Source organism: Balaenoptera ricei, chromosome 19 (assembly GCF_028023285.1).
Source record: "Balaenoptera ricei isolate mBalRic1 chromosome 19, mBalRic1.hap2, whole genome shotgun sequence".
In the NCBI taxonomy this organism is placed as follows: Eukaryota; Metazoa; Chordata; class Mammalia; order Artiodactyla; family Balaenopteridae; genus Balaenoptera; species Balaenoptera ricei.
The window spans coordinates 63,676,249-63,699,512 of NC_082657.1; the positions used below are offsets into that span (position 1 = coordinate 63,676,249).

General features: G+C 50.3%; 1 protein-coding gene across 8 annotated transcripts in view; it reads right to left on the bottom strand.

Annotated features, from left to right (window-relative positions):
• The window catches only part of ANKRD11 (ankyrin repeat domain containing 11), a 164,415-nt gene that overhangs the window by 84,525 nt on the left and 56,626 nt on the right, over positions 1 to 23,264 (bottom strand). For 3 of the 8 annotated variants that reach the window (XM_059906099.1, XM_059906093.1, XM_059906100.1), the window contains exon 2: positions 15,795 to 15,876. The gene's annotated coding sequence lies outside the window, so the exon portion shown is untranslated. Of the gene's footprint in view, positions 1 to 306; positions 1,557 to 2,772; positions 3,995 to 15,794; positions 15,877 to 23,264 lie in introns of those variants that run through there. The other 5 variants (XM_059906096.1, XM_059906095.1, XM_059906097.1 and 2 more) reach the window with 3 other exon arrangements.

Below are 23,264 nucleotides of genomic sequence, written 5' to 3' on the forward strand. Positions count from 1 at the left end.
CCAGAGCAGAAAGCGCTGGGCAGGGCCCGCGCGGGGTGAGGCGCTCCTGGCCCAGCTGTCCCCAGCGCAGGCACGCTCTCAGACTACGATCCAACCGGCTTCCGCATCCCTGGACACAAAGGGCCTCGACTCCACCAAGCTTGCCGTACTCCTCTCACTAATCAGGAGACCCCTCCTGATACAAAAATATCTCTGACAGACAGTTAAGAGTATTTTCCCCTCCTCATCTCAATAAAACCTGAAAAAGATCACTTTCATATACAGGAATCATGTTTTATGATAAAGAACTTCATTAAAGATGCTTACCGGGTTGTACATCAGTTTCATAGTAAACGGCCTGCGGAGTTACATCCAGGAGGTTACTGAGTTATTGGGAAAAGGCCCAGCGTCCTCATTTTCAATTAAAGCAGATCGGCCCCAGCATTATTAGAACGTCAGTCTCAAGGTCCCTTCACAGTCAATTCAGAGACAGCAATTTTTTAGAAGACTAATAAAAGTTGAGTATACAGAACTCCATAACTTTAAAAAGTTCTCCAAACCAGCAAATGTATAACGATATATTTCGAGTCATTGCAATCCAGATCATCTTAAAAGGTCTGCAAAATTTGGAAAAACAAAGACAGATTTTTAGATCAAGTGACCAGGCTGAACTACAGAAGACCAAACCAAAGTGACCCAAGAGGAAGCTACATGGTTCAAATGATCCAAGAGAATCAGGGTCTAAAACTATGAGATGCACCGTCAGTTTGGAGGCAGCGTCTCAGCCGGAAGAATTACGCAAGGAAACTGGATGAGGCCCAGGGAAGGGCTGTGTGCTGCCAGAGGAGTGGGCTGGACCTCGCCCAGCAACCTGTCCTGGGGGCAGAGTCCACACCCCCAAGAGCGGCTGGCACACAGGAAGCCCGGCCGCACAGCACTGCCTTCTGCTGCCGGTCTGCACCCAAAGAGGAAATCAAAGGAAGGGGAACCAGCTTAGGGCACCGACACACAGCTGAGGATGTGTGCTGAGTCTGTGAGCATGCGCCAGAAGACATGCACAGACCTACTTTAAAGGGGGGGGCCGATGTTCACATTTCTGTGAGAACTACAGGAGGGGTGCTTACTACCAAGGGTCCACCAAATCAGGAGCCCTCTGAAAATGCACACGAACTCGTGAGCTTACACACTAGGGAGAGGTCATGGACACCATCGGATTCTCCTAAGGCTGTGGAATTTGGAGAGACCGATAAGCATGTAGGCTGACTTGAGTTGTTCAACTACAATTTCTCATACAGGTTGAAGAGCTTAGTACAGCTGTTTACAAAATGTGGTCCAAGGACCCTTAGGAATTCCTGCAGCCCTTTTGAAACTTTTTTCATAGCAGCACTGCCTTTTCAGCTGGGGTGATATTTGCACTCATGATGCAAAGGTGATGGTCCAATTTGCTTAAGAACCTCCATGATGAACCATTAATTAATGAATTATTAATTTCATTAAATACCAAGCCTTTCCGTACTTGTCTTTTTCATATTCTATGTAACAAAATGTGAAATGTACATGAAGCATTTCTGCTGTGTACCAAATAACAGCTGTCTCCAGCAAAAGCATTTTTATATGGAAGAATGACTGATATACAAACTCTACAAATGAGGGTATTTGGCAGACTGTTTCTAGAAAATGAACAAAATGAGACTGCCACTTCAAGCAAAACACCTGACCTAATTTACTGATTTTTGGCCACGATGTGCAGCATGCGGAATCTTAGTTCCCCAACCAGGGATCGAACCCAGGCCCTCAGCACTGGAAGCTCAGAGTCCTAACCACTGGACCGCCAGGGAAGTCCCAGCACCTGACCTGTTTTATTGCCAACGCTAAAATTCAAGCATTTGGTCAAATATTAGAATTTTGGAAAATGCCATGAGCAGATAGCTTTTGACGGCTTAAAGGCTCTTCTGATGAGACTGGTGGTAACAGAAACAAAAGTAGCAAAACAAAATACATCAGCATCTGGAAGACGGAAATAACTGAGCAAACCACAGTTGACCAACTGCCAATGCACAATGCCGCAAAATCCAACACAGGTAAAAGGTCCAGTTACAGGGCAAGAAAGACCAGTGGGTCGAATACAGCTGAGAAGAAACACCTGTGACCCAATGGAGGACGCACGCTGCCAGTGACCATCACCACATGACCATTTGCTGGGTTTCAGTGTCGTATCAAATAAAACCTCCAAAATTATATCAGAAAGCTATTAAAGGGAATTCCCTGGCCGTCCAGTGGTTAGGACCCAGTGTTTTCACTGCCGGCGCCTGGGTTCAACCCCTGGTCAGGGAACTAAGGTCCCGCAAGCTGCGCAGTGAGGCCAAAAACAAAACAAAAAAACAACAAAAAAAAAACAAAAGCTATTCAAATAATCTTCCCTATTCCAACTACATTTTGGGGGGGGGGGGGGTGGGGGTGGGTATACTTTAACCAAAGCAACATATGACAGTTTTTCATTTTGGAAAGTACAGTGATTTAGAGTAACATGCAATGGGTTTACTACTCCTACTTTTAAATGAAATTAGAAAATAAGCATTTTATTCACAGATGCCCCTATACAGACAGAAGTTTTCTGGGCCCCTCCGTGTTTACAACATGAGGAGCTCCTGAGATGACAGGGCCCAGGAACACGGGCGTGCAGGAGAGACAGCTACTCCAGGCCCCCGCTCCATCACAGACCCCGCCAAGACCTCACCCACGACAAGACCCTTTAATCCGTGTGCCCCACTCCCTGGATCCCACCATGATCACCATCAACTAGATGAGAAGAGAGAAAAGATGAACATATACAAAATCTGAGCGTTTCTCTCAAAGAAGCACTGGCTTTCTGTCTGTCTCCCTGGTGGCAGCCGACGCCCAGGGCCGCGTGGTTCCACATCAGGAGCACAGAGGAGACTGGAGCAGGGTGGCGGGCCTGGCCCGCCTGGTGGGCCTGTCTGTCCATTCAGCTCCACTTGAGACTTGTGGAGGCCAGCAGAGAGTGCCCGCCGGCTGCGGGACGCGGACACCGACACGAGGGGCCCATGCGCCCCGGGTTGGGGCATGACTGGGACTTTGTCCTTTTTGCTCGGCAAGAATAAGATGCACTATTCCAGATTTTACAGCAATCTTTTGTAGACCCTGACCCAGTACTATCCTCTGAATGTCAAGATGAAAAGGATCCAAAATCATGTCATTTACAGATGGGGAAATGAAGGCCTAGCGGTGAGGCTGCAGCACAGGGGTGAACGGACCGGGTCCAGGTCCAAGCAGCCCCCAAGCTGGCTACCAGAACCTCCGGGCGGGGCTCTGCTTCAGAACGTGGCTCAGGGCCCTGAGCGTCAATCCTACTGCTGAGTCCAGGGGCAGAGCTCACTCTCAAAAATGCAGTGTGTGGGTTGCGTTTGGAGAATTTGGCGGCATTCTGAAATAGCTACAGACCCCATGACACTCTACATGTTCTAAGCCCAGGTTAAGAATTACTGGTCTTGTCTCTGAAAGGAAAATTAAGTGGTGTGGGCAAAGGCACATTGGCTGGACAGGCACACAGACTTCCCAAGGGGCCCAGCGAGGGCCTTGCACCGCCTCTGGACTGGGGTGCGCACCCTCGGACCCCAGAAGACCACAGCCCGAGGCCATCCTTCTCCCTGTCGCCCATCACCAACTCCGCAGTGTGTCACCGCTGTGGGGATGGTTTCCACGCGAAGTGTTTCAGGTGTTCCCTGAACAGAAGGCTGCATCGTCCTGGAGCAACGTCCTGCACAGTCCAGGGCTCTCGGAACTGGGGGACAACACGGCACAAGCATCCGGGCGGCAACACCCCCTCTTCCAGGCAATTCACAGAGAGGTCAGAGGTCAGCAGCTGGCTTTGTTTACTGTCTACTTCCCATCAGAGAAGACCAGAGAGACAATTAAAAGTGATCCAAGATGCCCTTCAGTAGGTGAATGGATAAATAAACTGTGGGACATCCAGACGATGGACTATTATTCAGCACTAAAAAAAAAAAGAGAAATGAGCTATCAAGCCATGAAAAGACACGGAGGCACCTTAAATGCACATTCCTACGTGAAAGGAGCCCATCTGAAAAGGCGGTACGAGCCCAACCACATGATATTCTGGAAAAGGCAAAACTGTGGAGACAGTGAAGAGATGGAAGGGTAAACAGGTGGAGGGAGAGGCTTTCAGGGCAGTGAGATGAGCCTGTGTGAGGCTGTGATGCTGGAGACGCATCATCACACACTCGTCCAAACCCACAGGACCGACAGCACCGAGAGGGAAGCAGAATGCAGACCGTGGACTCTGGGTGACACCACGTCTGTGCAGGTTCACTGCTTTCAACAGATCAACCACTCCGCCGGGTTGGGTGGGTGGGGGTGGAGTGTATATGGGAAATCTCTGTACCCTGCTGCTTGATTCTGCTGTGGGCCTAAACCTGCTCTAAAAAATAAAGTCTGCTTAATAAAAAAGGTGACCGAACCGCCACAAGCTCACCATGCTGGGCCGGGAGGCCCCCAGGAACAGAGCACCTGGTTTACGCAACAAAGGCAGCCACGCCAGGCTGGGCAGCCAACCCCCAGCCCAGTCTCCCACCTCCTGAAGCCCCTCCCACCTCACCTGCTCCCCACCCAGCCCCTAGGCTCCGCTCAACGGGACGCCCTGCTGTGTGAGGGCGGACAGTGTGCAAGGGGACAAGGCCCCTCCTCCGGAAAACGTGAAAATCGTAATTTCATCAGGCACATTATATACACTGCTCTCTAGACTATGTAGTCACTAGAAGTCACATTTTGAAGTTTCACATCATCGGAAGTTAATGCTAGGTTTTAAAGTGCAGAACACGAAAGTTTATACACAGTCTGATTCCTGTTTTGTGAAAAGTATGTAACATATTCACAATATTTAATTTGTATGTTTATCTTTGAGGGACAGGATTACACGTGATTTTTATTTTATTCTTTATATTTAACTTTATTTACCGGTAAGTGTTATTATCTAAATTGTGTCCCCCCCCCCCAAAAAGGTTATTTTGGGATCATAACCCCGGAGTACCTCAGAATGCGGCCTTATTTTGAAACAGGGTCTTTGCGGATGTTGTCAAGATGAGATCATCAGGGTGGGTCCTCACCCGGTACGACTGGTGCCCTTATAAAAAGGGGAAATTTGGACACAGACACAGACACGCAAACGTGAAGACGGAAACAGAGATGGGGGTGACGCTTCCGCGAGCCACAGAACACCAGAGGCACCAGCAAATGCAGCAGCTGGGAGAGGCCTGGGGCAGATTCTCCCTCGGTCTGGCAGGGACCAGCCCGGCCGGCACCTCGGTCTCGGACTTCTGGCCTCTGGGGCTGTGGGGGAGTCTGTCTCTGTGGTCTGAGGCCCCCGCTCTGTGGGTTTGTCACGGCCGCCCCAGCAAACTGATACACTGAGTTTTGGTCAATGTGCACGAACTACTTCAATCATGGGGAGCCCTAACTTTTCTCTAAGACACTGAATAGCGTAACTCTTAGAATAAAGAAAAGATTTCTGGGCTTCCCTGGTGGCGCAGTGGTTGAGAATCTGCCTGCCAATGTAGGGGACACGGGTTCGAGCCCTGGTCTGGGAAGATCCCACATGCCGCAGAGCAACTGGGCCCGTGAGCCACAATTACTGAGCCTGCGCGTCTGGAGCCTGTGCTCCGCAACAAGAGAGGCCGTGACAGTGAGAGGCCCGCGCACCGCGATGAAGAGTGGCCCCCGCTCGCCGCAACTAGAGAAAGCCCTTGCACAGAAACGAAGACCCAACACAGCCGAAAATAAAAATTAATTAATTAATTAAAAAAAAGATTTCTACACTTCACTGCACTAAGAAGCTACCCTTTCAACAAAAGAAAGCAACGTCATGTACAATTATGTTCAGCGACCTACACTTTACTTTAATCCGCTCTTTGTAGAAAAGGTAGGGGTTCTCTTGTTGACAGCAGTTTCCCTGCAACCTCAGCGAGCGCAACTCAGCCCGCCAGGTGTGTGCAGGGGGGTGTGCCAGCTGGGCGGGGACAAGAGCTCATTCCTGGGGCAGTTCTGCTCCCACGAACCCCAAATCCTCCGTCTGCCCCAGACTCCACCCACCCCCAACCTCCCATCAGTAGCCAAAAATGTATTTTTTGTTTTAAACGTGTAACAACTGGGAACAGCCTGAGTAAACTCCAAAGGCCCCAGGCCCCAGCACGTGAGAAAGGAGCCTCGAGAGCTGAGATGAGGCCAAGGGCGGCCCAGACGGCGCCCCTGGAGAGGGATGGGAGCGGCGTCAGGAATGGGGGAGGCCCACAGAGGGTCCTGCTCGCTCCCCACTAAACCCCCAGCAACTCACAGCTGAGCCTCTGTGACTGGGCACCAGCCCAGAAGGCCCCCGACGGCTGCGAACGGGCACCTGAAGGGGGACCTGCCCCTCAGGCCATGCGGATCCCTGCGCGGCACATACTCACGGCCCATCACCCTCCCAGGTCAAGCACCTCGAGGAAACCCCACGCTGAGAGGCGAAGCCCTCACTCCTTCCACGTCAGACCACAGCTCAGCCCACCACCTGGCCGGTCTCGGAGCCTGTCCGTCCTGCCATATCTATGGGCGCGTGGCCTCCGGGACGGAGCACGCACTCCACCAGGCTGACCCCGTGCCCACGGGTGTGGTCCCTCCCCGCGTCCTCCCACGCAAGCATTAATGGTCACAAAACACTACGCTGTCCTCCTAGTGCCCTGCAGAAACCGCAGCCTCAGCTCGAACGGTCTGGGTGACAGGGAAGCGAATGGCAGCAGCCCCGAGCCGCTGAGCCTCAGTCCGGGGTGGTCACCACACCCTTCCCTGGGGGGAGCTTCCAGAGCACGAAAGCCAAGCCAGCGCCCCTCTCCCAACCTCACGGGGCTGTCCTAGGACCCAAGACTCTGCGCAGCCCTGTGGAGATCCACCCTCAAAGCGCAGCCCGCCAAGAGCCACCCTGTGCTCGCACCGCCAACGCCTGCCCGCGGGCCCACTGGGAGGGGGAACCCAAGTCGTGAGCCCCTGAGTGGAAAGCACACACCATAAACACAGCTTGTTGTTTTAAATAAAACCGAAATCGAACTTCCAAACAGAAACATCTCACAGTCTCTCCTCTCCACACGCCAGCCCAGGGTCACGGTTAAGACCACAGCCCGAGGCCACTGTCACAGGCTCTCGGGCACGACCACCCACCGGTTGGCCTGGTGAGGCTGCTGGGAAAAACGCTCTCTTTTAATACTTCTCTATGGCTATTTCTAAATGAGTTTAAGAGAAGTTCTTCCCGCCAGAATCTGTGCTCTCAAATAACTTTCACTAGCTTATGACAGGCGCCCTACTTAAGTAATAAGGGGAAGAGAAAATATTTTGTAGCACACACTTGCAAAACAGCCCTTGGCAGGAGCCTGTCCTCACGCAGTGACTTTCCAAGCAGCTTCCCGAGTACAGACTTGATCACGTCCAAGGCCAGGCTGCCCTGAGTTCCTTATCAGGAAATGCGCTACTGGAATTCCAAAGAGTCCTCAGGACCCACACAGAGCCCGCACCCAGGGCTCAAATTCCTCACATGACCTCCCAGGACTGTTCCACACACAGGATGCACCACAGTGAACCTCACCGGATCTCCAGCGAAACTTGAGCCAGACAATCACCGAGGTCCTGAACCCAGTCACGCACTGTGCTTCCCGCTTCCTGACTCTAAAGCACAGGAGGCGTGAACACTGTGAGCAGGACACCCTTCAAGACCAGGCGCTCTGGACTGCAGCTCCCGCATGGCGGGCTCCAGGCACACACATTCGTGCCCACTCTGAGCACCGAGCAGAATGTCCCCAGGCTACACACACGGGCACAGGCACACATGTCACACCAGTACTCCCTGCGGGGAGGGGCCCCAGTCCCGAAGGTCCAGGCCGTAGGCACTTGCAGGTGGTCCTGGAGGAGAAGTGAAGGTTCGCAGTGCCCAGAAGAACCAGGAGGCTAAGGTGCCACATGAGCCATGGAAAGAGGACAGTTGCAGAGAGGGAGACAGATGCGCCCAGGTGCGGGGGGCCTGGGGGGCAGAACAGACAAAGAGAGCAGGCGCGGAGTCCCCAGGCACAGCGTCTGCCTGCATGGAGAAGAAGGACAGAGCCTTCCTTGAAGACAGGCCTCCACGTCTCTCGGAGCTCCCCGGGAGACCAGCAAGCCTGCCCGCCAGCCACAGCCCCACTCCTGCCCCAGCCCCGAGAGAGGCAGTGCCCGCCTTGCCAGCGTCTGGGCCACCGGGCAGCACGAGAGCACCAAGCCCATAACTCCTTTGTGCATACTACACAACTCCATCTTCCGCTGAGCTGACAACTTATCAGGTCAGAAACGAGGGCACCGACAGCGGCGTGGGAGCTGTGGCTGTCCTTTCCCGGCCACCCCAGCAGGGCGCCCTGGCACTGTCCCACTGCCAGGGCGCCGGGCCTCACACACTGGTGGCCAAGCAGCCCCGAGTGGTCACCAGCTGGGAAGCCTCTACCGGCCACCTTCTCCGGGGGTTGCAGGCCCCACGACTCCTCTGAGACCACTGCCCTCGGGACACAGACCGCAGTTCACTTAAGTCTCAGGAAAAAGTGTGAAAGGGTCGAGAGTGAACAGAACAGCAACTTCTTCCTTGGACAAGGACGGCAGGTGCGAGGAATCGAGAAAACAGGCTCTGCCGTCGACCTAGAGCAGTGGACCCAGTCCTGTTTGTACTGTGCCCAGGCCTCGCCCTGCACCCGGCACAGTTCAAGCACATGACCTCTGCCCCGGAGCCGAGCACTGGGTGATGGCCGGAGACGCTCCCCCCCCCGCCACCGCGTCCCCACCGCACACACGCCAATGCCACACATACACCCCACCACACACAGTCCACCATAAACCCACGCTCACTCACCCAACCACCACACCCCCCTGCAGCACAATCATGGTACAAGTGTAAAGTGGGGCCCAGGGAGTGCCATCGCCCAGAGCTGATACACCAGCACGCCACTTCGTTCACTTCCTGCCCGTTTCCTCAAGTCAGATGCCAGCACACTGATCTCCTGCCTTAGTGTAAGAAGGACCCCAGGACGCACTCAGTCTGCCGCTGATCAGCTATGGAACCTTGAAAACCCTACTATTCAACATCTTCGAGGCCTAGAATCTTTTAATAAAAATGTGGAAAATGCCACCTACTTTCTTGGGTTTCGTAGGGGAAGAAAAAGAAGGTAAGTGAAAGTATCTGGGGAGCCCGTGCCTCTCGTGCCTCTCACAGACCTTCAGGGTTCCTGGAAGATGCAACGCAGCAGCCAATTCCTGGGTGGGATCCCTCCCGCGTGGCCCGGGGCAGCGTGGGCCCCAGGGCCTGCCGGCAGGAAGGCAGGGAAGGCAGTGCACACGCGCCTCCCGTCTCAGCCCCGTGCCCGCTCCCTGCTTCTGCCCACGCAGAGGCCCTGGGGCGGGAGCCGGAGCACAGGGGAGGGAGGAAGGGAACAAGAATGGGGTCTTGGGGAATCGCATGGCACTTACCGTTTCTGGCTTTGTGGACCTTTTGTGAATGGGTAGTTTGCTTATTGGAAGAAAGAAACCCCGGGGCCCTCATCCACCTCAGAGGGCGCTGTCACACGTGAAGACAGGGGCCACCCAGAGACCCTCTGCACACAGACCTAGAAGAGCAGCCGTCACTAGAATGCCCGAGAGACGTCCTGCAGGGTAGGGTAAAAAGAAGAGCCTCAAACACAAAGAAAAGGGATTTTTTCTTTGAAAAGTGAGGTGTTAGCTTAAGGAGGTTAGATGAGCTTACACACCTGATTATAGCTTTTCCCATAAAAAATGCTCAAAAGAGGGTTGAGCATTCGCAGCTGTACCACCCCAGGTTTGGCTGCAAACCTCTGTCCTACCCCTGACCCATCTACCTCCATGGGCCTCAAGCCCAAAGACTGCATCTGAGATGCTAGCGTGAGACCGGGCTGCAATAAAGCTCCAGCTCCAGCACCCAACTCACACACGCTCTGCCAGAGGCCCCTCCCCCAAACACGGGGGCGGGGCCCGGGCTTCCTGCAGCTCCTCCATACCTCACCACTCTGCCCGAGGCGAAGATGAAAATACACGGGGGTGGAGGGCACGGGTGGGTGAGCTAGGTGGTAAACTTTTCAAAAGAACAGGAAAATTCAAAATCTAAAAACAATCCTTGTTCAAAAAATTAACAAGAACAGGGGCTTCCCTGGTGGCGCAGTGGTTAAGAATCCGCCTGGCAAAGCAGGGGACACGGGTTCGAGCCCTAGTCCGGGAAGATCCCACATGCCGCGGAGCAGCTAAGCCCGTGCACCACAACTACTGAGCCTGTGCTCTAGAGCCCACGAGCCACAACTACTGAGCCCGTGAACCACAACTACTGAGCCTACGCTCTAGAGCCCATGCTCCGAAACAAGAGAAGCTACCGCAATGAGAAGCCCGCGCACCTCAATGAAGAGTAGCCCCCGCTCGCCTCAACTAGAGAAAGCCCACGCGCAGCAACGAAGACCCAACTCAGCCAAATAAATTAATTAATTAAAAAAAAAATTCACAAGAACAAATTTTAAACAGAGGTTGACCACAACCAGGAGATGGAGAAAATGGACAAGAAGACTTGTGAAGGATGTGCTGGGATCAGACGGTGGGTCCTCAAACCAGATGCAGATGCGCTGCCCACAGTTCCCAGCCCCGCCCCCACAAACACCCAGGATCCAGACGGCAGCCCCGGTCTTCACGTGTGACAGCGCCCTCTGAGGTGGATGAGGGCCCCGGGGTTTCTTTCTTCCAATAAGCAAACTACCCATTCACAAAAGGTCCACAAAGCCAGAAACGGTAAGTGCCATGCGATTCCCCAAGACCCCATTCTTGTTCCCTTCCTCCCTCCCCTGTGCTCCGGCTCCCGCCCCAGGGCCTCTGCGTGGGCAGAAGCAGGGAGCGGGCACGGGGCTGAGACGGGAGGCGCGTGTGCACTGCCTTCCCTGCCTTCCTGCCGGCAGGCCCTGGGGCCCACGCTGCCCCGGGCCATGACCGTGTACACATCCAGGGCCATGGAAGCAGACTCTGCCCCGCCCTGGGCCAGGGACCAGACCGCTGCTCTGCTCCCCTTTCAAACTCGCTACCCTGGCCAGCCCTCAGCTCCATCTGCAGGGTCCCCCACACAGCTTGGGGGAGGCTTAGTGGCAACCATGAGATGGTGCAGACGACCCTGCCGGACCAAACCCCGCATCCTCACTCTCAGAACACAGTACACCGCAAACCTCACCATCACCTTTCTTTTTTTGGCACTAAGAATACCCAAATCCCTATTCCCAACGGGCAACACAAATAATGATCAAGGTACGTATTCAATGATATACACACAGTACTACATATAAAATAGATAACTAATAAGGACCTACCGTATAGCACCGGGAGCTCTACTCAGTACTCTGTAATGACCTATACGGAAATAGAATCTAAAAAAGAATGGATATGTATATGTATAACTGATTCACTTTGCTGTACAGCAGAAACTAACACAACATTGTATATCAACTATACCCCAATAAAAATTAAAAAAAAAAAAAAAAAGGTACCTAATCTAGAGTGCACAAGGCCAAGCCATGAAGGCGCCTCCCTGATTCTGTCCTGGTCGACCCCACAGAACAGCCCACCGGCCCGCAGCCCCCTGCATCGCCTTTCCCCTGCCTTCTTCTTCCTCCCACCAAGATCCAAGTGGGCTGCACGGGAACTCCCCGCGGCCAACATCCACAACTGCACAGAGCCCTCGCCCCCTGAGGCACAGCAAGGAGCAGGAGGGAAGGTGGGGTTTCAGGTTGGTCCAGCAGTCAAGTTCAGCTCAGTTTTAACAGAACCTGTGGAGCTCTGCTCTGAGCCAGATACAGGCAAATCTCTTCACCCTCAAATATAAAACTTGGAGGAAATCCCTTTAGCCAGCTTTTAAAATTTGAAGGTATTAAAAATAAAATGGGGAGTTCCCTGGTGGTCTAGTGGTTAGGATTCGGCATTTTCACTGCCGTGGCCCAGGTTCAAGCCCTGGTCCGGGAACTGAGATTCCGCAAGCCTCGCGGTGCAGCCAGAAAAATAAAAACATAAAAAATAAGTAAAAAAATAAAATGAACACTGGCTCCATGAGGATCCCTGTAGCTAACGATGGAAGGAAAATAATGGCAATATTATAAGCAACAAATGAGGTGCTACAAACAGCCGACAAACCCTTCCAGTAGCAAGCAGAATCTCCACATGCCTTCCTGCCCAGCACAGCTGGGGTACCAGAGCCCAGAGGCCAGTTCAGCTAGAAACATCCAGAGGGAAAGGAGCTGGGGCACAGCCTGGGCTCAGACCCTCCCTTCTGCTCTGCCCTGCCTATATTCCAAACCCTGTTCTTGGGCATGTGCACTCTCCAGGCAACTCCAATGTCCTGGAACAAAAGGACCCAAGTCCTACTGACCAACAAGGGCTGTGGTGGGGAGAGCGAGAGCTTTCTGGGGAGGTGTGTGAACACAACTGCCAATTTTTATATGAACAAAAAGCATGCATTTAATGAAATCTAATTTAAATGACATCTAATATTCCACACTTTGTATTTTAAGAGCGCCTAGCCAATGAATATTCCCCAGAACTCTAAAATTACAATAAGAATTTACTATACTCAAAAATCCGGAATACATAAGTTTTATTGGTGTAATTAGCTAGGCATATTTCTTAGAGAAAGAAGCAAAAGTGTGCTTTGTTATCTATCTTTAAATCCTGACAAATACCTTTGTTAAAAAGGCAAACATATCATTAGCATTAGGATCTACAAGCTTCTTACCACCTGCAACTCCAACCCAGCCTTCCGCCCTGCAGCCAAGGCACAAGACGGAAGCCCCCCCAGCCACGTGTGCTGTGACTGTGAAGTGCCACAGTCACTAGTGGCCGACCACTAGCCGGGTGGTGGCAGGGTCAGCAAATCGCCACTCCTACCATATGAGGGGCACGAAGAGACCTGCCCAGAAGAGCTGCATCACCAGACGGCAACACATTCCCCGTCATGAGGGGCCCCAGGCACAGGACGCCCTCGCCCACCCCCCCAGCCCACATCCGGACAGCAGGTGGAGGGGGACTTGGTTCTGCCGCTGACAAGACCTGCAGTTCCCGTGCTCACAGCTCCACAGTGAGCACAGCCTGCTCCGGGTGCCAGGATGCCACAGACAGGGCGTGTCGCTGCTCTGCACACCCTAGCCAAGTCAAAAGTGATCACTCTGCAGTAACTGTAATGTAGTATAACGTTTAAATTTGAGTATCACTATATTGTACACCTGTAACTTACTACATAAGTTTTATATACTACACATCAACTGTACTTCAATTATAGAAAGTGATTGCTTTTCTAATTTTTTATGGAGGTGTTCAATTAAAAACGTAAACCATTAGATCCAAGCCTCCATTCAGATAGACACACTGCCTTTATTACTCTAACAGCCACTTCCAGAAGCCACTCTGTTTTTGGAGACATAACTCAGAACTCCTGTCCACAGGAAGCAACTGTACCACCCTGCGCTGCCCTGGGGTCCCTGCTGCTGACAACCCTCGGCGGCAGCAGCCACACCCGCACCGAACCCTGGCGGAACGCGTGCCATCGAGAGCCATTTCAGGCTCATCTCTCCCCCGACCCTTGCGCTTTACCAAGAAGGATGTTAACACAGTGAGAATTACACCAGCCATCAGGTGAAACTAGTGTTTTATGCTAGAGAAAGGAAAACAAAGACTAAATCTAATTATCGTACAGCTTCTATTTTCATCGAGCTTTACCTCCATAAACAGTGTCACTGAAGCTCTAGGGAAATCTCTCACAGGGGAGGAGCCAAGGCCCCGCAGGACCTGGGCCCACTGTCCAGAGCTGGCATCGGCCCGCCCCCTCACAGACCCTGGAGCCACAGCCACACCTGGATCACCTTAGGGCAGGGCCAGATGCGAGAGCACAGCAGTGTGCACTGAAGGGCCTTTAACAAGCCCACCTCTGTCAGAGAAAGTGATCTCAGATGTGATCCAAATGGTTCACATTCCACCTTACGTGGTCAAAATGAAAATTAAAAATAATGAATGATATAAATAACAATGAACAATTATTAGAGAGCCTGCAAAATTATTCTGTTTTTATATTTGTGCCTTTTGATGCCAGGAAAGGTCATGGATCGCAGACCCCGGCACCTGTGCCCACACACGCAGGCCCCGGACCCGGGAGGTGGCCTCCCTGGTGATCAGTCACAGTAGCACCTTTATCTCTATTCCTTCCATACACTGTGGATTTTTTAAAGACAATTATAATCAATATGAACTGAATGTTGATGGTTCACAAAGTGATAAATGGCATGAGACACCGTGGATTACTGCCATGGGATTTACCGTCAGAGCCAGCCCTTCACACGTCAGAAAACCTCCCAAATATTAACACACCTACTGCTCACAATCCGCCAGAAGAAGTGGGCCAGCCCCAGAATCTGCCAGCAGAGCTGCTGATAACTTGTTTCCTTTTAATCAGGGATCACCAAATGCCTGTTCATAACCTAGTTTAAGCAGCATGTTGTTTTTCCTTGTTATAAATTAAGGCCAATGTTACCGTTTCCAAACAAAGGCCAGGCTCCAGCCTGCAGTGTGGGTGCGCCCGGCTGCCCCTCCGCGCCCAGCTCACCCCCTGCTGGGCTGAGTCTCTCAATGGCTGCCCCATGGCCCTGACACCCAAGCTGAATGCACGGGCTCGTCCTGGAAGACGGCCGTGGGAGCGCTCCCAGCATGCTACGGGGCCCACCACGGCCCCTCACCACCACACCCCACTGGCCGGGCTGGCTTCTTTCTAACCCCAGACTACCGTGCAGACTAAGATCTCTTTCCATCATACCTCACCCCCATTTCCAAGGAAACACTTCCTCAAGTCAAAGAGGCCAGCCAGGTGCATTTCAAAGTGGCCGGATACAATGACGACTGAGATAGAGGACGGGGTCTGTGAGATTAAGTAGCAGGAAAGGCTTCTTTCCTGTCTGCTAGAAACAACACAAAATAGAAAATACACTTTGGCACTGTTTGCTTTAAAACACTAACTAATACCTGGCCAAGGTAGGAAACACGCAAAGGAGCCAAGAGTTTTCTTTCCAACGTGTCCCGGGGAGGAGGGCTCTGTCCTAGAGCAACGAGTGCCAGTCAGGCCCCAGGCTGCAGGAGGGCGGCTGCCCCTCCGACCACAGCCGCGCGAGGAATTCCCGGCGGGAGGCAAGGTTCAGGGCAAACGAGCCAGGAGCCCACTCCACACCCACCAACCACACACGCTGGCCTCGGACTTCAGGAAAACCACGTGTGGCTACCAGCTGGCCCACACACGGGACACAGAGCAGAGCACAGGCAGGCACCCTGCTTCCCCAGAGGAGGGACAGTTCTCAGACGGCGTGTGTGCGACACGCCCAGAGCACGAAACAGGCACCGCAAGCAGGTCCTACGGGCTCCAGACCACTTGGGGACAGAGCCAGTAAGACAGCAGAAGTTGACAAGAAACCAACTTCTTTCACAGACCAGGCTGCCAACCTGTCTTAATTTGTCCATAGAACTCCTCTCGCTGGGACACCACACAGCTCACTACCGCCCTGAAGCACCCTCGTTTAAGTGAAATACAGGACAAAATCCAAAACACTTAGCCAAAACTCTATCAAGCCCAAGAAAACCAATGTGAAGACTTAAGAAATATTTTGATACTTTTTACAAACCAATGAAAATAACACAAACTGATGAGAGAGGCAATACAATAAAATATTTACCGAGTCCATCGTTAGAAGCCGAGGTTGATGACTGTAAATTAAATCCAACAGAGGCGTGTCCCAGAGCAGCGCTGAGGGTATTCTGAAAGAAGAGAGTAAAGTTAGCTCATGTAAATAATAATTTCTACTCAGTTCTTTTTATGTCAGTCTCTCTCCATTTGGACCACACTACAACCTTCCTTTACCTCATGGAACTCCAGACAAGCAAGAGGTTTTTAGGATGTCTGGCTGGCTGGTTTGGGCTGTAAAGGGAGAGGACGCCAGGAGAGGCACTCACACCTGGTGGTTTGTGGGAGGACGCTACCCAGGTGGAAGTCTCTGTTCTTGATCATGGTTCCTGGACAGCAGAGCCCAAAGAGGCCCAGTTAAGGGAAGAACACTCCAATGGGCCGGTCATTCTCCCCAGAGAAGGGGCTTGAGGACTGGGGTCCTGGAAGGGCCGTCCACAGACTTTCACCTTGCTTGGAGTTTGACACTAAACCTTTGTCGAAGTTATGCATTTGTATCTTCTACGGACCCCCATCACACTCAGAGTAAAATGTGAACTCTCCTTTTGGCTCACAAAGCCCCGACGGCTGGCCCGGCCGCCTCGCTCTGCCTGGAGGCCCTCTCCCAGCCTCAGGCTGTGCTCCTGCGGCGCCCGGATGGGCCCGCTCCCGGCCACCCTGTGTCCACTCCACTCCTCTCTCCAATCACCTAGGGATCCATCCTCAAAGGCAAAGGACCATAATTCAGACCACATAAGCTTCCCGGGATCCCAGGTCGGAGACGTGCCTCCAGCGTCCATGGCAGGAGAAACCGGAGGTTTGGGGCGGCCCCACAAGGGCTGGCACACTTCGTCAACATGACTAAGAGATATCGTCTGGGGGTGGCTGCACACAGGGGCCTCGTGGGCAGGCCAGCCACGGGCAAACAACCCCCTTACTCATGAGTAAGCTGCAGCTACATGTATCAACATAAGCGAATCTCAAAAGCCGTAACAATGAGTGAGGAAAGGTCTCAGAGGAATATATTGAATATATGTGTCTTTCAAAAGTACATGAAACTTAATATATTCGATTTACTATGTATACAGTAAAAATCAATAAAAAAGGACTTCCCTGGTGGTGCAGTGATTCAGAATCCGCCTGCCAACGCAGGGGACACGGGTTCAAGCCCTGGTCCGGGAAGATTCCACATGCCGCAGAGCAACAAAGCCCGTGCACCCCAGCTACTGAGCCTGTGCTCTAGAGCCCGCGAGCCACAACTACTGAGCCTGCGAGCCACAACTAGTGAAGTCCGCGAGCTAAACCCCGTGCTCCGCAGCGAGAAGCCACCGCAATGAGAAGCCCGCGCACCACAAAGAAGAGTAGCCCCCCCTCGCTGCAACTAGAGAAAGCCTGCGCACAGCAACGAAGACGCAATGCGGCCAAAAATAAATAAATCTTAAAAAAAAAAATCAATGAAAAGCAAATAATCATAAACTATAAATCTCAAAATAACGGTTCCTCTTGGAAGTGGGGGTGGGGTGGATACCAACCAGGAAGCACACCCGAAGTCTCAGCAACACTGCTCAAGCCAGGCAGACCAGGGCCCGGGGCCTGGAGAGCTGGTTCTCACGTTTACACCGTGAGTCTTCCCCAGGTCCAGCAGCGACCTCGTCCCCTCTGCTGCCCTGACAGGGACCGGAGAGGAGGATGAGAAGGGCCATGCCCGCTCCCGGGACTGTGTAACTGCGCAGCCTTCCATTTTGTCATTAATTGAAATAATTTATTTCCATCATTCAAAACTAGGAGTTTAAAGGCACAGAGACAACTAAAAACATCTTTTCATCCATCAAATATTTTTACATCAAAATGTAGCAATTTCAACTATTTGAAAGTAAACCCAAAGTACAGTATCAAAAGAAAAGCAAATGGCACAGTATACAATCTTCCAAAAGCATTATAAAAAGAAGAGCTTTTATTGAAAAGCCTCTCCAAAGAGCTACATGCCCGAAATTAAATCAATCAATCAAGTAAGCCTGCGGCCTGGCCATATGAACACAGTGACATTGCAGGGTCCTGAAGAAAACAGACTGAAGAGAACTGTAATCTTCCAAGAGAACTGTGAGATCCCAAGAATAAAACAAACCAGTATTATTCCATTCACACCCATTTTTCCACAATCCCACGGGAATTCCACAATCCCATCAAGCTCGCTCCCACCTCCAGGGCTTCCCTGGTGGCGCAGTGGTTGAGAATCTGCCTGCCAACGCGGGGGACACGTGTTCGAGCCCTGGTCTGGGAAGATCCCACGTGCTGCGGAGCAACTAGGCCCGTGAGCCACAATTACTGAGCCTGCGCGTCTGGAGCCTGTGCTCCGCAACGGGAGAGGCCCGCGCACCGAAATGAAGAGTGGCCCCCGCTTGCCGCAACTAGAGGAAGCCCTCGCACAGAAACGAAGACCCAACACAGCCAAATAAATAAATAAATAAATAATTAAAGGTGCTAAAAACAAACAAACAAAAAAGGAACACAGAAACTTCCCTGGTGGTCCAGTGGTTAAGAATCCGTCTTGCAACGCAGGGGGCGCCAGTTCGATCCCTGGTCAGAAAACTAAGATCCCACATGCTGTGGGGCAACTAAGCCCGCGCGCCTCAAGGAAAGATCCTGCATGCCGCAGCTAAGACCCGACGCAGCCAAAAAATAAATAAATAAATATTTTTTTAAAAAAAAGAATATAAAACCCTAGAGAATCTACAAGAAACCGTGAGAGCTAACAAATGAGTGCAGCGGAGCAAGGCTGCAGGACACAAGATCAATGTGCAAAATCAGAGGTACTTCTAACATGCCAGCAGTGAACATTCTGAAAGAGAAATTAAGAAAACAACATCATTTACAACAGCATCAAAAAAAAAAAAATATCTAGGAATGGATTTAACCAAAGAGATGCAAGACTTGTACACTGAAAACCCACAAAATACTCGTGAAAGAAATTACAGACGACCTGAACAAGTGGGAAAGCCCTGTGTCTGCGCTGGGAGACAAGATAGTTACGAGGGCAGCCCTCCCCAAGAAGGAGCCCACACCGCCTCTCCCAAAGCTGGCCCAGGTCCTCACAGCCACAACCAAGTGTCATCAACGCTTTCCTTTAAACATCTCAGACGCTTGCAACTTACAGATCTACAAAAGTTCCGTGAAAGGTTTTTTGAGAGCAGGCAAGGAAGACATAGCTGAAATGTCTAGTACTCCTGAGTTGCCAGTTTTATTCCCTAAAAGGGTGATCAAAAAAAAAAAAAGGACAAATTCTGAGAAAGGTATAACCTTCTAAAACTGAACCAGGAAGAAATAGAAAATACGAACAGACCAATCACAAGTAATGAAATTGAAACTGTCATTAAAAATCTTCCAACAAACAAAAGTCCAGGACCAGATGGCTTCACAGGTGAATTCTATCAAACATTTAGAGAAGAGCTAACACCCACCCTTCTCAAACTCTTCCAAAAAATTGCAGAGGAAGGAACACTCCCAAACTCATTCTATGAGGCCACCATCACCCTGATACCAAAACCAGACAAAGATACTACAAAAAAAGAAAATTACAGCCCAATATCACTGATGAATATAGATGCAAAAATCCTCAACAAAATACTAGCAAACAGAATCCAACAACACATTAAAAGGATCATACACCATGATCAAGTGGGATTTATCCCAGGGATGCAAGAATTCTTCAATATATGCAAATCAATCAATGTGATACACCATATTAACAAATTGAAGAATAAAAACCATATGATCAACTCAATAGATGCAGAAAAAGCTTTTGACAAAATTCAACACCCATTTATGATACGATCTCTCCAGAAAGTGGGCATAGAGGGAACTTGCCTCAACATAATAAAGCCCATATACAACAAACCCACAGCAAATATCATTCTCAATGGTGAAAAACTGAAAGCATTTCCTCTAAGATCAGGAACAAGACAAGGATTTCCACTCTCACTGCTATTATTCAACATAGTTTTGGAAGTCCTAGCCACAGCAATCAGAGAAGAAAAAGAAATAAAAGGAATACAAATTGGAAAAGAAGAAGTAAAACTGTCACTGTTTGCAGATGACATGATACTATACATAGAGAATCCTAAAGATGCCACCAGAAAACTACTAGAGCTAATCAATGAATCTGGTAAAGTTGCAGGATACAAAATTTATGCATAGAAATCTCTTGCATTCCTATACACTAATGATGAAAAATCTGAGAGAGAAATTAAGGAAACACTCCCATTTACCATTGCAACAAAAAGAATAAAATACCTAGGAATAAACCTACCTAGGGAGACAAAAGACCTGTATGCAGAAAACTATAAGACCCTGATGAAAGAAATTAAAGATGATACCAACAGATGGAGAGATATACCATGTTCTTGGATTGGAAGAATCAATACTGTGAACATGACTATACTACCCAAAGCAATCTACAGATTCAATGCAATCCCTATCAAATTACCAAAGGCATTTTTTACGGAATTAGAACAAAAAATCTTAAAATTTGTATGGAGACACAAAAGATCCCCAATAGCCAAAGCAGTCTTGAGGGTAAAGAACGGAGCTGGTGGAATCAGACTCCCTGACTTCAGACTATACTACAAAGCTACAGTAATCAAGACAATATCGTAGGGCTTCCCTGGTGGCGCAGTGGTTGAGAATCTGCCTGCCAATGCAGGGAACACGGGTTCGAGCCCTGGTGTGGGAAGATCCCACATGCCGCGGAGCAACTGGGCCCGTGAGCCACAACTACTGAGCCTGTGCGTCTGGAGCCTGTGCTCCGCAATAAGAGAGGCCGCGATATTGAGAGGCCTGCACACCGTGATGAAGAGTGGCCCCCGCTTGCCACAACTAGAGAAGGCCCTCGCACAGAAACGAAGACCCAACACAGCCAAAAATAAATAAATAAATAAATAAAATAAAATAAAAAACACAATATGGTACTGGCACAAAAACAGAAACATAGATCAATGGAACAAGATAGAAAGCCAGAGATAAACCCAAGCACCTATGGTCAACTAATCTATGACAAAGGAGGCAAGGATATACAATGGAGAAAAGACAGTCTCTTCAATAAGTGGTGTTGGGAAAACTGGACAGCTACATGTAAAAGAATGAAATTAGAACACTCCCTAACACCATACACTAAAATACACTCAAAATGGATTCTAGACCTAAATGTAAGATGGACACTATAAAACTCTTAGAGGAAAACATAGGAAGAACACTCCTTGACATAAATCACAGCAAGATCTTTTTTGATCCACCTCCTAGAGTAATGGAAATAAAACCAAAAATAAACAAATGGGACCTAATGAAACTTAAAAGCTTTGGCACAGCAAAGGAAACCATAAACAAGATGAAAAGACAACCCTCAGAATGGGAGAAAATATTTGCAAACGAATCAACGGACAAAGGATTAATCTCCAAAATATATAAACAGCTCATGCAGCTCAATACTAAAAAAACAAACAACCCAATCAAAAAATGGGCAGAAGACCTAAATAGACATCTCTCCAAAGAAGACATACAGATGGCCAAGAAGCACATGAAAAGCTGCTCAACATCACTAGTTATCAGAGAAATGCAAATCAAAATGACAATGAGGTATCACCTCACACCAGTTAGAATGGGCATCATCAGAAAATCTACAAACAACAAATGCTGGAGAGGGTGTGGAGAAAAGGGAACCCTCTTGCACTGTTGGTGGGAATGTAAATTGATACAGCCACTATGGAGAACAGTATGGAGGTTCCTTAAAAAACTAAAAATAGAATTACCATATGATCCAGCAATCCCACTACTGGGCATATACCCAGAGAAAACCATAATTCAAAAAGACACATGCACCCCAATGTTCACTGCAGCACTATTTACAATAGCCAGGTCATGGAAGCAACCTAAATGCCCATTGACAGATGAATGGATAAAGAAGATGTGGTACATATATACAATGGAATATTACTCAGCCATAAAAAGGAACGAAACTGGGTCATTTGTTGAGACGCAGATGGATCTAGAGACTGTCATACAGAGTGAAGTAAGTCAGAAAGAGAAAAACAAATATCATATATTAACGCACGTATGTGGAACCTAGAAAAATGGTACAGATGAACCAGTTTGCAGGGCAGAAGTTGAGACACAGATGTAGAGAACAAACGTATGGACACCAAGGGGGGAAAGCCGCGGGGGGGTGGGCATGGTGGTGTGACGAATTGGGCGATTGGGACTGACATGTATACACTGATGTGTATAAAACTGATGACTAATAAGAGCCTGCTGTATAAAAAAATAAAATAAAATTCAAAAAAAAATACCAGAAAACAACCCTCGAATTATTAATCCATAAAACAAGGGGATTAGGTTTGATAATCCCTAAAACACCTTCCATTTGAAAAGTTTAAGGTTCTTCGATATCCAATGTAAAATTGTTTCCTTTAAAAATACATCATTTTCCCGGGCTTCCCTGGTGGCGCAGTGGTTGAGAGTCCGCCTGCCAGTGCAGGGGACGTGGGTTCGAGCCCTGGTCTGGGAGGATCCCACATGCCGCGGAGCGACTGGGCCCGTGAGCCACAACTACTGAGCCTGAGCGCCTGGAGCCTGTGCTTCGCAACAAGAGAGGCCACGATAGTGAGAGGCCCGCGCACCGTGATGAAGAGTGGCCCCCACTTGCCACAACTGGAGAGAGCCCTCGCACAGAGACGAAGACCCAACACAGCCAAAAATAAATAAATTAATTAATTAATTAAAAAAAAATACATCATTTTCCCTAAATGTGTACTGCTCTTTTCATGGAGAATGTGAGCTCACACCAATAATCTGTACAGCTTAACATCTAAAATGCAATGAATGTGATTGGGGGGGCGGTGTGGAGCAGGCAGGGATGAGCAGCCCTAACACCACAGAACCGAGATGCAGCGGGGTCAGGCGGCCCAGCACAGAACAAGGACAAAGTCCAGGAACTGCTGAATGGACAACTTAGTACCAGGTGTCCCACACCGCAGGCCCCACCCCAGTCCTGCTGGACAGTCCCACTCTCTGCAAGTTCCACCAAGGCACCAGCTGCCCAGCCAGGAAAAAAAGGGACAGCACCCAAATGAACTAAACAGCTCTCTTCAGACAGACAGAAGGCAGTGCGCACTGTCTGGAAGCTCTCCAGCGTCTCTGTGGAGATCAGCACGGGAGCCGGTGCCCACCACACCTTCCCACGTTCGCGGGCATCACAAGCAGGGCACCTGCAGCCGCTGGGCAGGGAGGTGCAGGCGGGAACCCGGCCCCAGCCCAGCCTCTCAGGAGAGCTTTCCCGACGGCGGACTGACACCCAACTCTGTCCTCCCAGGAACCCGCAGTGGTCACAGAGCTCTCGAGCAGCAACGGTGGGCGGAGGGGCCAGCTGGCCACGCGCCTAGCATGTCTCTGTGCCGTCCGCACACACTCTGGCACGCGTCCTGCACAGAAGGGT